Here is a 16,323-nt window from a genome sequence, read left to right as displayed (position 1 = left end):
TACATTAAGGTCCAAAGGGTCCAAAATTAAACTAAGTTTGATTTTAACAAAAATTAAATTCTTAGGCTTATTTGATATGCTTTATCTAAATATGTACTTTGATTTTTAACCGGATTTTTGTGACAAATTTTTTTGACTTTTACCGTTCATGAGTTATGGTTCTTGAAAGATTGAAAAATAGAGTTTCCAGTCGTGTCCGTGCATTTACGCATGAACTGTTCTACCGAAGCTTCCCAAATTTTAATATGTTGTTACTAATGACAGAATGGAGGTCAAGTTCAATAATGACGATTTTGACTTTTACCGTTCAGGAGTTATGGTTCTTGAAAGATTGAAAAATGGAGTTTCCAGTCGTGTCCGTGCATTTATGCATGAACTGTTCTATCAAAGCTTCTGAAATTTTAATATGCTGTTACTGATGACAAAATGGAGGTCAATTTCAATAATGACGATTTTGACTTTTACCGTTCAGGAGTTATAGTTCTTGAAAGATTGAAAAATGATGTTTCCCGTCGTGTGCATGCATTTTCTCATGAACCATTCAACCAAAGCTTTTGAAATTTTAATATGTTGTTACTGATGACAAAATAGAGGTCAGGTTCAATAATGACGATTTTGACTTTTACCGTTCAGGAGTTATGGTTCTTGAAAGATTGTAAAATGGCGTTTCCATTCACGTTGTTGCATTTACTCATGAACCATTCAATCTAAGCTTTTCAAATTTTAATATGTTGATACTGATGACAAAATGGAGGTCAAATTTGATATTGACGATTTTCACTTTCACCATTCATCAGTAATGGTTCTTGTGATATTGCCAGGACACAAATAAATGTTAATAAATCTGGTTTGCTGTCGTTGTGACAGCCTCTTGTTGATTATGGGCCCAGTTTTCAAGTTGGTCCAAATCAGGATTCCATATCAAGTATTGTGCAATAGCAAGAAATTTTCAATTGCACAGTATTGCACAATAGCAAAAAATATCTAATTGCACAATATTGTGCAATAGCAATTAATTTTCAATTGGAGTTATCTTTCTTTGTATAGAATAGTAGTTGATAATATATGTTGGAAATTTGCCAGACATGACTATGATGTCATTTTTATTTTTATTTGCCAATAACTTTATGTTAATAACTTCATTGGAAATTTGCCAATATAAAATGTTGCTGATGAAGCTTTTTTTCCTTATCTTATCTAAAATGTTTTTAGATAATGTATGTTGGACATTTGCCAGACATGACTATGATGTCTATTTTTATTTGCCAATAACTTTATGTAAATAACTTCATTGGAAATTTGCCAATATAAAATGTTGCTGATGAAGTTTTTTTTATTGTTTTATACAATAAACAATGTATATTCACTTTTACTACCAACCAATCTTTACCATTCAGAGATAACAAGCACTTTATTTTACATTTTAATATTTTATGATGTATTTAAAAGAGTAGTTATTGTTGCAAACTCCATTAGAAATTTGAATTGATATCAGTTTTGGAAAAAGGGAAACGGGGATGTGAAAAAAAAGGGGGGGGGGGGGTTTAAATTTTTCTCATTTCAGATTTCATAAATAAAAAGAAAATTTCTTCAAACATTTTTTTGAGAGGATTAATATTCAACAGCATAGTGAATTGCTCAAAGGCAAAAAAAACCTTTTAAGTTCATTAGACCACATTCATTCTGTGTCAGAAACCTATGCTGTGTCAACTATTTAATTTTAGATTTAAAAAGTTTGAAGAAGACATTTTTTTTGTGAAAAAAAAACCCATGTAATGTCAAAAATTTGATCACAATCCAAATTCAGAGCTGTATCACGCTTGAATGTTTTGTCCATACTTGCCCCAACTGTTCAGGGTTCGACCTCTGCGGTCGTATAAAGCTGCGCCCTGCGGAGCGCCTGGTTGATTATTGGCCCAGTTTTCAAGTTGGTCCAAATCGGGGTCCAAAATTATTATATTAAGTATTGTGCAATAGTAAGAAATTTTCAATTGCACAGTATTTAGCAATAGCAAGAAATCTTCAATTGCACAGTATTGTGCAATAGCAAGAAATTTTCAATTGCACAAGTATTGCACAATAGCAAGAAATCTTTAATTGCACAGTATTGCGCAATAACAAGAAATATCTTAATGCACAATATTGCGCAATAGCAAGAAATTTTCAATTGGAGTTATCTTTCTTTGTCCAGAATAGTAGTTGAATCAACTTAAATCATTGTTTTATACAATATGCAAGGTATATTCACTTTTACTACCAACTGATAAATCAAAACAATCTTTACCATTCAGTGATAACAAGCACTTTTTTTACTTTTTAATATTTTATGATGTATTTAAATGAGTAGTTATTGTTGCAAACTCCATTAGAAATTTGAATTGAGATCAGTTTTGGATTAAGGGAAAGGGGCATGTGAAAAAAAATTGGGTTAAAAAGAAAAATTTTCAAACCTTTTTTTAAGAGGATTAATATTCAACAGCATAGTGAATTGCTCAAAGGCAAAAAAAAACATTTAAGTTCATTAGACCACATTCATTCTGTGTCAGAAACCTATGCTGTGTCAACTATTTAATCACAATCCAAATTTAGAGCTGAATCTAACTTGAATGTTGTGTCCATACTTGCCCCAACTGTTCAGGGTTCAACCTCTGCGGTCGTATAAAGCTGCACCCTGCGGAGCATCTGGTTTTATTGTAACTAGCAGGTTATTTGTAAAAATTATGAAAAGTGACATCCAAGTAACTTCCAATCCATTTCGTTATAAAGTGGTCTTTGGTAGCAGTATAACCCTTATATCGGTTGCATACTGTTAATATTAAGGCGGATGTATTGGAATGTGATTTTTAGTAACGTAGATCCTGTTTCATCCAGAGACACATAAACACATGTGGTCCAATATGATGTATTTAAATGAGTAGATATTGTTGCAAACTCCATTAGTAATTTGAATTGAGATCAGTTTTGGAATAAGGGAAAGGGGATGTGAAAAAAAATGGGGGGGGGGGGGGGGTTCAATTTTTCTCATTTCAGATTTCATAAATAAAAAAAAAATTCTTCAAACATTTTTTTGAGAGGATTAATATTCAACAGCATAGTGAATTGCTCAAAGGCAAAAAAAACTTTTAAGTTCATTAGAACACATTCATTCTGTGTCAGAAACCTATGCTGTGTCAACTATTTAATCACAATCCAAATTTAGAGCTGGATCCAACTTGAATGTTGTGTCCATACTTGCCCCAACCGTTCAGGGGTTAACCTCTGTGGTCGTATAAAACTGCGCCCTGCGGAGCATCTGGTTATTTATATATAAAACATGCCATATGTTTCCAAATTTAAATCTGGCAGTTGTCGTGTGTCCTTCACCTCATTTTCCAGGTTCAACGAATGAAATGTATGTCCGGCAGACAGGGTTCATCTGACCATGAACTCATTGCATGAATCAATAATCACGGTTAAAGATACGTTATTATTTCAAATTCTCAGATACTATGAATAACTATGGAAGATTGTAAGGTGTACATGGCAGGTTTCAACTTACCTTTAACTCATTTTACCGGCTCATAGTTCAATATGATTTTAATTGACAATGCTATAGTATAGGCAAATGGTCAATTGCATTTTGCCAAGGAATGATTGTTAGGTGTACATGACTATCTGTCATATATCATATAAATGTGATCTCATTTTCATGTTTCAATGGTTAATGTTAATTTTTCATGGTTTGGTTAGTTACATGCAGTAATAAAATACATTTTAGAGACTTTCAACATAAAATCAATCAGCGTGAAAACTGTTTTTAACTAGCCCTCAATAACTAGCTGTGGGTTCTATATATCTTGTATGATTGTTGTTGTTTTTTTGCACGTTATAAGTCTTTTTGTTGTGCTGTTACACCACTATCCAAGGTTATGGGAGGATTGAATACTTACAAACATGTTTAACCCCCACTAAAATCATATGTGCCTGTTCCATGCCTATACCCTGTAAATCCCCTTAAACATCCACGGAAAGTCGACTTGATAGATGATAGATGCATTTAAATTTGATTGCCCTAACTTAAAACTGGCACAAACCGTGCTTATCAGACATTTTTGAGACACATTTTGAAATCGACCTATTTTATACATGACGCCGCCGTTATCTGATTACTAGTAGTGCCTGTGTGTAATCGGTGAAGATTCCCAGCTTAGTTTCTTTTAAATGTAAGTATTATTTGAACATATATAGTCAGAACTTGCAAGGCTCTACTAGTTTTGTATTAAATATAAGAAGAAAGAGAAAACGGTTATTGTTATTAAACTCTCATAAACGTATCTTACTATTACTACTATCATCGACGTGTAAAAGGTATGGCAAATTTCCCCTGAAATTCACTCGCAGCCGGTGTCAAAAGCACTAGAGGTTACAAGAGCGCAATTATTTGTTTACATTTAACCGGCAAGTTTTTTACCCCAAGATGGTACTCAGAATAGAATCCTATACGGCTTCTGATTGGTTGATACAGGATTGGAATTACATTTAATCGAAAGCTTATCCAATTAGGTTTAAAAATTGCCGAAAATCATATTCATATTTTACAAAGTATAGAAAATATCTTTAATTTCTGCACGTCGGAGCCATTAAAAATATGCCTTTTTCATTAAGCGAAAAAAGTAGACGATCTTTTTCAACTGCATTTTAAGTCAATTTGAGCCGCATGACCCTATATTTTTTTTTTGTTGTAATGCAACACTGGCATTTCTAGTAACAGGAACTGTCACCCGTTTTTCGCTAGTTTGTGTAGTCTTTGAGAAAAAAAATACGGAACACTAGTGGTACCCTATGGAAAATGCATTACGAATAATTGCGCTCTTGTAACCTAGAGCTGTTGAAAACTACGGGAAATTGACACTTTAAGACCCAAGTGATGACAATAAAACACCAGGCATTCATCAGTTAATCGTCTTTACACATAAATTTTGAATGAGCCACTGTTTAGGGAAATAAACCTCAGTGGCGGATCCAGGGGGAGGGTTCCATGGGTTGGACCCCCTTTTTTTAGGACGACCAATGCATTTAAATGGGGACATATAGTTGGAACCCCCTTTTTAAAATGGCTGGATCCGCCCCTGAACCTGCACGTAACGGTTACGAACATGAAGTACTCACTGGAGTGTTTAAGTTGCACTCGTTTCTACAAAATACAAAATGTATAATGAAACAGATGGTTCGGCATTCAAAGAAGTAACGGGTTAAAGAAATATGAAAACACTGAAGAGTTTTATTTTATATACACCATTAACGTATAACTTCATTAAACATATCGGTTACTGTCCATCATCAACCAAGACTTTATTTTTCCTACTTCGAAAATTTATTTTTCAGAAGTATTACAGAAGACGTTTTAAAGATGAAGTTTACAATACTCATTCTGTCACTGTTCATTATTGGTAAGAATTACATGTGTTCCTTTATTTTATGTACATATGACTAGTTTTAAACAGATTTGAGATCAAAGAATATGTCAGTGAAAAATAGTGTTGAGACCTAACACAATTCTAAGCACTTTTTTACGTTTTAGTCTAAAAGTTTCTCAGGTTCATGTTTAGCATAGGAATTTGTGTTTTATTCTTAAACACTTCAATTTGAAACACATGTATGACACATTACGGTCTACATTTAATGTGTTAAGATATTAAAGACAATCATAAACTCTTGCAGTATTAAACATGTACAATAAAAGTGTAAAATTTCTCATACGAATGAAGTCAGAGAACTATACCTAAATTAGATTGAATTTCAAATGTGCGATGCATTCCTTGTTAGAATTTTTATAACCCTCAATTCAACCCAACAAAATACAAAATTATTATCCTACATTAAAAGACGAAACAAAACGCAAGAAAATGGCAAAAATATAATTAAACGTATTAGAAAAAACACAAATAGGTGCGAGTCAAGGCACCGAGTTTGACCTAAAAGAGTGTACTTTTACAAATTGTGACTTGGATGGAGGGTTGTCTCATTGGAACTCGTACCACATGCTTTATATAAAGATAAACATATGTTGTTGTCTGCTCTTTGGTCGGGTTGTAGTCTCTTTGACACCTCCCCATTTCCATTTTCAATTCTATTTATAAACTAAATATAGAAGCCGCTTGTCTCCAAAACATTTGGCAATACCATTTATTTACATCCAATTATGATGAGAAAAGAATGCATATTTTGTAATTCAGTCACAGCTTAAAATGCACTTTACATTGGCTATTTGAAAATAAAATAAATAAATATAGGGACATTAACTTATCTCTTTATAAAAGAGGGACGAAAGATACCAGAGGGACAGTCAAACTAATAAATCGAAAATAAACTGACAACGCCTGGCTAAAAACGAAAGAAGACAATCAGACAAACAATAGAACACATGACACAACATAGAAAACTAAAGAATAAGCAACACGAACCCCACCAAAAACTAGGGGTGATCTCAGGTGCTCCGAAAGGGTAAGCAGATCCTGCTCCACGTGTGGCACCCGTCGTGTTGCTTATGTTATAACAAATCCGGTAAATAGTCTAATTCGGTAGGTCACATTCATGAAAGGGAAGGGGATTGTAGTTACGACTTAAGCCTTAAGGAACATATTTGATATCCTTTGTGAAACGATTATTCCATAACGGTCAACCAACTCGTGATGGCGTCCGTAAAATTTACGAAGGGATGATTTCAACTTCACCATTTGGAATTCTTGGTTTAATAGCTTCCTTGTAAGCAGCAACCCTCTATCAAGAAAATCATGATAGGAAATGCAAGCACGGAAATATCGTATCAATTGGGAGATATATACCCCGTATGCAGGTGCTGCTGGAATGTTGCTACTTAGAAATGAAAAGTTCACAATTGGAAGACTGAAATCTCTCTTTTGTCGTAAAGTTTTGTTTTCAACCCTCATTGTCAAAGTCTAGATGTAAGTCAAGATATGAAGCCGACTTAACTGTATCTGTTGTATCCTTTATCTCTAATTCGATGGGATAGATGCGTATAAATAACGCAAACATATTAGATAAGAAAACATCAAATTATTATATTATTATCTTATTAGGAATGGTTGCAGCCGACTTGACAAGCTTTTCTCAGTTATTTCAAAAATGTAAGTATTGTAATTGTAAGGTAAGGTGAACATATGATTTACAAAAGTTAATCCAAATTAAAATCTGTAAGGGATTCGAAAAATATGCATTATATTTTGATACATGAAACCAATGAATAAATGTTGAGGTCTTGAACATTCTATATGGACTATTCACAGTGGAACTTAAAAGGATACTGACAGCAACATTATGATATAATAGTTTTTTTTTTCAAATTCTCGACTTAAAAGTGAGATGAACACTTGTAAGCTTGATGTTGTAAATGGCAAGACAACTGAAGATCTTATAAAAGTACGGTCAAACTTTTAAACGAGTCCTTAAGCAAAAGATTCACATTACTCGGTAAAAAAATACATAGAACATTTATGTTCTCCCCCTTGCAGCAAACTCAAATATAAGATATTATAAATATACAAACCATAATTGTTCGGCAATAGCCTCGATCCTTCCTTTTGTGGAGATTTCTATAAAGTTTGTATTTTATTTTAAACCCGAAAAAAAAATATCTCTTGATCAAGTGTGTACAACATTCAGTTTAATACCAAAAACATAAAACAATGTTAAAAAGTAAAATAAAAAAAATACTGAACTCCAAGGAAAATTCTAAAAGGAAAGTCCTTAATCAAATAGCAAAATCAAAAGCTCAAACACATCAAACGAATGGAGGGGAGTGATCTCGTGTGCTCCGGAAGGGTAAGCAGATCCTGCGTCACATGTATCACACAGGTTTGTACTCATGACTTGAAATTGTAATTTATAATCAATGCCAACTTTTTTAGATTCGAGTGTCACTGATGATTCTTTTGTATACCCTGGTATCTATGAAGAGTTTATTGATGAAGGAATTAATTTGTTCTTTTTCAGCTAAGAGACAGGAGCCGTTTTGTATAGACGATTTAGACTGTGGATTTTCACCTCTGTCTTGCAACACTGCTTGTGTCAACATTCTCAAGTGTCTATTTGCCTTCTGTCACGAGGACAAAGAATGCTGTTGCTATGGTTGTCCTTAGATATTAATAAATTTTGTTCCTCAGAAATTTACACTCTACGTTTATATTTTTCTGTTAAAATGTATGGTAAACGTCCAATTTCTGAAAGAAACATCCAGTACAAGCATATAAATTACAATAATTTGGTCAACATGGAATAACTGTTGTAGATTGGAGTGTAGAAAAAAGTGGAAATAAGATTGATCATTTGTTATGTATTCATAGATATAAGATGTGGTATGAGTGTCAATTATACAATAAAAATAATAACTGTCCTCCATCATAGTAACAATATGTAAGAGTAAACCTTTATAAAGTAAAAGTACGACCTTCAACTCGGAGCCTTGGCACACATCGAACAGCAAGATATATAAAGGGCCCCACAAATGATCACTGTACAGTGTAAAACCATTCAAACAGGAAAACCATGCAACGGTATAATCTATATAAAAAAAAAAACCACATATATATGAACCACATCAACAAACGACAACCACTGAACATCAGGTAGAAACATAGATTACATATAATTTTCCTTGTTAGTATACAGAGACAAGTAATTCAACGTACGGTCTGCTCAGTAATCAAAAAAATTTTACCCAATTTTCTTCCTTTATAGCTGTAACTACACCCTTAATGACACCTTATTTAAGCTTCACATTTGTTTTTTGCTGTGGGTAAAGAACACAAATATAAGGGGTTGTTAAGCAATACCATACCAAAGTTTTCAAAAGAACATGCTTTACTTTAGTATATTTAAGTTAAAAAGTTATTTGCAATGTTGGGTTGACACATCAAATATATATGGATTTATCTCTCATTATACCTTATGCCAGATTTGCTCTATTTCATTATAACAAGATTCCTGCTACGCGTCTGTCAGACAGAGTTCAAATGACCTCAACCTTATTCCGTGGATCAGCAGGTCAAGGTTAAGTTTGTTTAGGCAAACTCCGTAACTCAAATACTGTGTACTTATAAGACTGACAGGTTTAATTCCAATTGGAACACACTGCACCCCTCTTCTTGCCGACTTGTTTCATTCATATAGGGCTGGCTTCATACAGGAACTTCTAAGAAAGAAAGAGAATCAACTTTCATCTGACCTTGACCTCATTTGCATAGTTCATTGGTCAATTTTTCATATACTATAAGCAAAAGGTCTAGTATAATTTTAACTACTAAATGTCGCATGGCCAATGTTAAGTTTTTATGGGTTTTCTGCTCAATAAATACTGTAAGCAATATTATAGATCGACTATATTTGGTGTATGGTGTATATGTCATCTGGCAGGATTCATATGACCTAATTATAAGTCACCTTGGCCTCAATTTGTGTAACTATGTCTGTTAAAGAGTTTTCCTCCAGTACCATATACAAAAGGTTACCTATATTTGGTGTATGGTAAGATTATAAGTTGTATATCTCTGTCTTGCAAGGTTCGTCTGACCTTGACCTAAATTGGTCATTAATAATGTTAATTTTATCTTAAATTTTTAATAAAACCTTCCTATTTCACACTCTACATAAAATACAATCATTTAAAGTAAAGCAGGCAAACCATTTCAGCGTGTGCACTCTTGTCTTGATTTTGGACAAAAAAATCACATTCATTTAAATTGTCATTAAAAGTGATTCCAATAAGAAGTTGTTCCAATAAGAAGTTGTCTGACAATTTTTAATTTTTCACTTATTAGAAGATCTTGTATTGCTGATCACTTTTGCTATTCACAGTTTCTCTTTATTATATATTATATTTAAAAAAGAAAAAGAATAATTAGCAAAATTCATCATTTTAGGACAACAACTCCATTCAGAAGTTTTCTGTCAGTTTAAATGTAAGTTGACAATAGGTATATCTCATTAATCAGAATGTTGCCGCCTCCTTCAGATTTTCTCTGTTTATATAAGTTTTCAAGCTAATAGACAACACTTGTATACTTCATCTATGTTCCACATGTCATGTTGGTTGTCAGGACTGGGTCTTTAACACATGTTTTAAAACCAGATACCCGTATGATGAGTGTTGCCAAGTGTGCTTAATTTTGGCCAAATAGATTCAGAGGAGAAGATTTTTATAAAAGTTAACAGACAAAGGTCATCAGGTGATGAGAAAAGCTCACTTGACCTTTAGGCCAGGTAAGCTTAAACAATAAGAGGTCATTGAGATGTATTAATATTTTGCAATTAATCAGCTGTTGAATTTTTAGCTGACAACAGTTGTGGGCTCAAAATCAAATTTATATATTAATTTTGTAATCCTAAATCAGGTATTGAATAAAAAACACAAACTAAAACAGCAACATTTTTTTCATTGTATAACAATTTCTTACAAAATTAAGCAGTGACAAAGTCAATTATAACAAACTTCAAAAAATGTACAAAAAGGTGGATTAACTCAGCGCAAAGAGGTAGAAACTGGGAATTTTCGATCCTGTACTGAAAAAAAAAAAGAATGTACATATTTCAATAACTGATATCTGTTTCTTTACCTATTTTGCTTTAACAAAAGAAATTTTAATGCATTTTAGACTTCACTATTTTATCATGAGAAAACATACTTAATGCAGAACCCCGCCAGTGTGATAATTTATGTATGCATATATTCTAAAGGATTTTGGCTTTAATATATGCATTTATGACTTTATCACTTGATGAAAATGGACCATTCTAACATGACGTCCTTCAAACGCTTTGAGTACACACCCGTGGTAAAATATGAATATATTGCCAGAGCTGTTCCGATTGTTCTCCCACGTCATATATGCTTTTTTATGAATAAGGTACCCGACGTCATAGAAAGATGACGTAAGAATATAAGCAGTTTACGGGAAAATACACGCTAGTGAAACCTAAAATCATCACAACAAGAAAACGTAAACAAACGATGATAAAATCTGGTGTAAGCCAATTATTTTTAAACATATAATACATTTAAGTACATTATCATTTAAATTCATCAAAAACTATCTAAATACGTTATCGAAAATAGTTTAAGCATGTCACTAATTCAGTTTACTCCGTTCTTTTACGCCAATTTAATAGTGCGTTTATTTACGGGAACGGCAAATATTGTCCTCCACCTAGAGCGCTTCGATCCAAAAGAATTGCCGTATATGTCCTATTAGAATGTTAATAATTCATGGGGCTTGAATATATCTAGATTTTACCACGGGTTGTCCCTTTATGCCGATATTTTACCCCTCGCTATCGCTCAGGGTAAAATATTTGTCATAAAGGGCCAACCTGTGGTAAAATCACGATATATTCAAGCCCCCATGAATTATTTCTTAATTATTAGAACATCAAAAGGATTTGATGTGTTCACAAATTTATAAAAAAGGACAATAAATACAGAGCTAGGAAATCACACTGAACAGATGTCTTAGTATCCCTAATAATGTCAGTTGTTATATTCCACCAATCTCCGTCTAATCTCTGATTTCTACATTAGGCTTAATAGGCTATAGGCTGCTAGAGGGTTTAGGAGTGTAAAAATCCCCTAATTTTACAAGTGCACAAATAGACAAAACTTATTCAATAAAGTTATTCATGGAACAACAATGAAGTTAGAAGGCTGACACCTTTTTTATATTTTCTAGTACATAAGTTCTAAAGATTTTACCATAAAGGGTAATGTAAAGTTAAAAGAAAGGATAAACATGACAAATAATTCACTTTTTACTGTGATGGAGGAGTTTTGGAAAAAAAAAAAATTCTGATTCTCAAAAATTTTGATCAGGTTTGAAGAAAAAAAGGTAGATTCTGAGTATTTCCAATTGATAATTTTCATTTAATGTTAAATTCTTAAAAACATTTAATAATTTGATGCTTGCATGATAAAATAAAACAGAATAAAAGAAATACCAGAACCACATACTTCAAAGTTAAATGGTAATTCCCTTAATTTCATACATTATACATAAAAATGAGCGGAAAATCAAACAAGTGCAAAGTTATAAGGTGTATTTATAATCACAGTCATGTTTTATTGTTTCATAACATGTACTATACTTATATACAGACATCTATTATAACATGTACTATATAGACAACTTATATAACATATATAAGACAAACTTATTTCATATCGGGGAAAAAAAGCCCAACATATGTATACAACCTGACTAGTTTTATCATAAAATACTTTTCGTTAAAATTGTAATATATAAAGTTGTGTATTTGGTCCTGGAAACAAAAAACTTGTATCAAAGGGACATGCTTCTGAAAAAAAATTCGGAGACAAGCACCTTGTGATTTTCATGCTTGCATAAAAGAAGGTGTGAAACATGTCAATGAGACAGCAACCCATCATCACAAACAAAAAATTTCAGGGGTTTAACAAATGGACTACAACAATGGATAAATGTCTATACAATATGTACAATGTAAGTATAATGAACACAAAATAATAACATAATGCCCACATGAATATTTTATCAAATTATTAACAGCATTATTTGTGAATAAAGGCAAGAAAAAAATCATCATTGCTTCCTCAAATTAACATTATTTGTTAGTTAAAAAAATATTTCTTAGGAATTCATATCAATGCAATAATGAATCATTGTGTTTAGGTCAGCAATTTAAGTTCACCACAGCTTTCAACAATGAGTGTAACCCATATTCCAAGGCAAACAGAATTTGAAATGCACATTCATTCTTCAGGAATACTTTTAATGTATTTTTCATTTTACACACAATTGACTTTAAAGGATTTCTTTTTATATATCTACTTAAACATATATTTTTTACATCGTTTTAAAACTTAAAGGTCAATATCAAGAAGTAGTACATTTGTAAATGTGAGAAAATCCTCAAAATCCCGGGCTTCAAAACAAGAAATCACGAGGTCCTGAAATTGGAAAAATAGAATTCCCGGATCCTGAAAGGGTCAATCCTGAAATCCCAAGCTTAAAAACACACGATCCCGGAGTCCCGATAAAGGTCCTATCCCCCCTCAATAATGCATGGCTCTTCAAACAGTCAAAACTGTTTCAATATTGACTATAATAATATTTGTAGTAAAAGTAAAGTGTAAACGAAATGACTGCGACTGCTTAAAACCTTTGTAAGCTGTGCTAACTCAATTTTGGCACAATTAACCTACTGTGGATTCATTTATTTTTTGTTGGTACCAAATTTTGTGGGTCATGTGGATTGAGGATTACTTCCATTTTCATGAATACTAGTATTTGATTTCCTGGATTTGTCAATGTCTCAATACAAACCTATATAGAATAACTAATTTGATGAACATTTAAATTTGTTGTTTACGGATACTCAAGAAACCCACAAAAATTGGTATCCAACGAATAATACTTAATCCCAGGTATCCTTTTGGCAATGAAACCTATGATTTAAACATTATTTGGATAAATTTCTCTTTGAAAGAAAAATACAACATGAATCAATATTAGATAAAGTCAATATGTACAGTAACTTTCCAATAAAAAACTCACATTTCTTTGATTCTTAAGCTTCAGTCTTTTCTGACAGTATACAAATGTTGAACATAAATCCAAACATATTTCAAGAATATTTGATTTCAAAGAATCATTTCAGGGACTTTTTGATTAATTATACACATGTTATATGATAACAAAAAGCTAAAGGATAATATGACTGTTTTGATTAAATGATTACAAAAATGTCATTACTAGACCAAAACATGCAAAATGCATACATGATTCATGATATCAAAAACATAAATCAAAACTTTTTGATTTAAGAAGCATTAAATCTGTGACTTTTTGATTACATGTCTACAAACTAAGATTTCTAAAAATTAACATGTACGTCAGAGTAGAATGGACTTTTTGATTACTTAATTATAGCAAAATATTGTAAACTAATGTAAAAGGACATAATAAGTACCAGGCGACAATTTGGACAAGGAGAATAATCTGACAGCTCTATGTTGTAACAGGTAACCAGTCTACATCCTGTAACAAAATCAAAGTGCTTGTAAGCACTGAATGGTAAAGATTGCTTTAATTTATCAGTGGAAATTAAAACTAAATATTGCATTGGTTGCAGTTGACATAAGAGCAATTCTAGACAAAGGAGGATAACTTTAATTTTTAAATTGAGATGACTTTAACAATGACATCATTTATAATTTTAAAGCAAATATTAGATTCCTGCACCTTGCAAAATTAAGTGTAACATCATATTGTGCCTTGAATATCTGAACATACATTTCTTCGATAAATTTCTGGAAATGTTCATGGATAGGATGTATAGAATATTATGATCAATGCATTATATTTTGTGTATCAAAAAAGGTAGTGGAAGATTTATACATCAGTCAGTCGCACAAGGTCTTAATTGCTTTTCATGCAATCTTTACCTAAAAAAAATCTGTCTGTGTAGCCTTATATGTATACATTTTACAAATATCTCTTTAAACATATATTGACACTATTGCTCCAGACCAATATTGTGTACAATTTAATAAAAAAAAGAAATATTATGCAAGTCTACTCATGAAAATAATAAGTCATTAAACAACATGAACAAGTAAATATATTTTCAAAGATTTTGTTAGAATAGTTCAATGCTTAATATTTTACTCTGCATTTTGAGTAGTTTGCCTGAGTTAGCAAATGGTTAGGCGACAACATACAATTGAACTTATTAAGAGGCTATCTAACACTACAGGGAGATAACTCTGTAAAATCAGCTAAACTTTTTAATTCAATCTATAGTTAAGAAAATATTAAGCTTTTCAATCATCAAATTTGTGTTTTTCAAACTGCTATATATCCAATGAAATTTTTCCTTGAAAGTGATTGGTTCAAGTTTTTTGAAACTAAAAAAAAAGTTTGTTTTTCACGAAATAATCCATGCAAGCTATAGATTTATTACAATGTTTGAGCTTTATCTAACAGGGAGTAGAAGAGAACAGCCACACACACAGCATACCCACTCTCGCTTCACTTTTTAAATGATTGATTTGTCCTATTAGAATCGAAATAATTCATGGAAGCCATAGATTGTTGGAAATTTACACATGGCCTGGGCCCTGATATTTGAATTTTATCCATGAATTATTTCTTAAGTAGTGAAAACTGTAAGTTCAGAAATTTCAGTCTCATTAATTTCATGAATAGCACTCAAAATAACTAAATAATATACATGTACATCACTACATGTCTAGGAATTCTGCAGCTATGATAGTATGCATGCATTGATTAAACAATCCCTTTTCATTTGTGATTAAGCTAGATCATGACATGTTTGTAGAAATAATTGAGTTTAATTGAACAAAAAACATTTGTCATAAAAAAATATGAACAAAACAGCAAATGTAATCTAATTAACAAAATAATCATATAGGTAAAAGTACTACTAGGTCATAATCCTTTCAGTATACTGTAGATTCATTTATTTTCATGGGTACCAATGTTCGTGGTTTGAGAAAAACTTGCATTTTCCGTGGCTATTTAATTTTGTTGTTTTGGCAAAGACTGTATGCATTCCTTTAGAAAATTTGTAATTCATTGAACATTTAAATTTGTGGATTGCCTGTACCCACAAAAATTGGTATCCATCGATTTTTAATGAATCCACAGTAACTTGCCATCAGTTTAAGTCATATAATTATTTTATGAAATGAACTAAATAACCTTATAACACATATATAACAATTATAATGTAGAAAATCATATCAAAACATATGTTTTTGTACATAAAATATAACTGATCAATAAAAAAAAAATTAGCAGACAATTTGGTATTGCTTAATTATAATGTGAACAAAATGAAATATACAGATGATACATGAAGAAAGACTTATGTTATTGAACACATCAATGACTAATTTATGATTATGATAAACTGAACAATGATATTGCTTTTGACTTTATAAAGTATAATATATATCATGTATATAAATATTTTAATATTGGCACCTACATGTATCTTAAACACAAAAGCAATGTCAAACAGGTACATGTACATAAGTGTAATTACATAATTTGTAACAAATTAAAGATATTTTTCAACTGAAATACTGACTTGTGAAATGCAGAACTTTTCCTAAGAGGAAAAACTAACAAACATAAATCTTGACTCCAACGACACTTTCAGAGGCAATAGAAACTTCTAAAACAAATGCTGAAAATTACATTCGTGATCTTTTAAAATCATTAATGCATGCTTATGAACATGGGTGCACCTCTATATTATTGAAAGTAGCAC

At 31.7% G+C, this 16,323-nt stretch overlaps 1 long non-coding RNA gene across 1 annotated transcript; it reads left to right on the top strand.

The window, feature by feature from the left end:
- Window positions 1–3,040: 3,040 nt before the first annotated feature.
- LOC139491433 (uncharacterized) lies at window positions 3,041–8,169 on the top strand. The gene is made up of 4 exons (XR_011656537.1): window positions 3,041–4,202; window positions 5,365–5,429; window positions 7,080–7,127; window positions 7,993–8,169. It is a non-coding gene; the product is annotated as an uncharacterized lncRNA (long non-coding RNA).
- The last annotated feature ends 8,154 nt before the right edge of the window (window positions 8,170–16,323 follow it).

This window comes from Mytilus edulis, chromosome 10 (genome assembly GCF_963676685.1).
Source record: "Mytilus edulis chromosome 10, xbMytEdul2.2, whole genome shotgun sequence".
NCBI lineage: Eukaryota > Metazoa > Mollusca > Bivalvia > Mytilida > Mytilidae > Mytilus > Mytilus edulis.
Note: the sequence above shows the minus strand (reverse complement) of the source record. Positions and strands in the feature narration are given on the sequence as shown.